Source organism: Tupaia chinensis, unplaced genomic scaffold, assembly GCF_000334495.1.
Source record: "Tupaia chinensis unplaced genomic scaffold, TupChi_1.0 Scaffold130420_1, whole genome shotgun sequence".
Taxonomy (NCBI): Eukaryota; Metazoa; Chordata; class Mammalia; order Scandentia; family Tupaiidae; genus Tupaia; species Tupaia belangeri.
Window position 1 is genome coordinate 1 of NW_006190704.1, and position 704 is coordinate 704.

Genomic DNA, 704 nt, shown 5'->3' on the forward strand with positions numbered 1-704 from the left:
AGATTTAAGACTTCTTGGTTTCTAAGAAAATGCAGAAACATCACCAGAGCCTTCCGTACAGCTTTCTGTACACTCAGACACTCACAGTGACACCGTCCTGGCCAGTTTGGAAGATCAGAGGAAGAAAGGCTTCCTCTGTGACATTACTTTAATCGTGGAGAATGTGCATTTCTGTGCCCGCAAAGCTTTACTCGCTGCCAGTAGCGAGTACTTCTCAATGATGTTTGCCGAAGAGGGGGAGATCGGCCAGTCTATTTACATGCTCGAGGGCATGGTTGCAGACACCTTTGGTATCTTGCTGGAGTTTATCTACACAGGTTATCTCCATGCCAGTGAGAAAAGTACAGAACAGATCCTCGCTACTCCTCAGTTATTAAAAGTCTATGACCTAGTAAAGGCTTTCACAGACTTTCAACATACTCATAATTCCCCAAAGCCTGTGACTTTGAACACTGCTGGTGCTCCAGTGGTGGTTATTTCTAATAAGAAAAATGATCCTCCAAAGAGGAAACGGGGAAGACCAAGAAAAGTCAACAGTATGCAGGAGGGGAAGTCAGAACGGCTGCAGAGGAAGAAATACAATTAAGAGTGAACAATTCAGTTCAGAATAGACAGAATTTTGTATTTAAAGAAGGAGACAATGATGTTCTGAATGAACACATTCCAGTCAAAGAAAAGGAAGAAACTGAGCCTGCTTGTGAGCC

The 704-nt window shown here is 43.3% G+C and overlaps 1 pseudogene; it reads left to right on the forward strand.

The window, feature by feature from the left end:
* The first annotated feature begins 28 nt into the window (after positions 1–28).
* Positions 29–699, forward strand: LOC102474181 (zinc finger and BTB domain-containing protein 24-like; annotated as a pseudogene).
* The last annotated feature ends 5 nt before the right edge of the window (positions 700–704 follow it).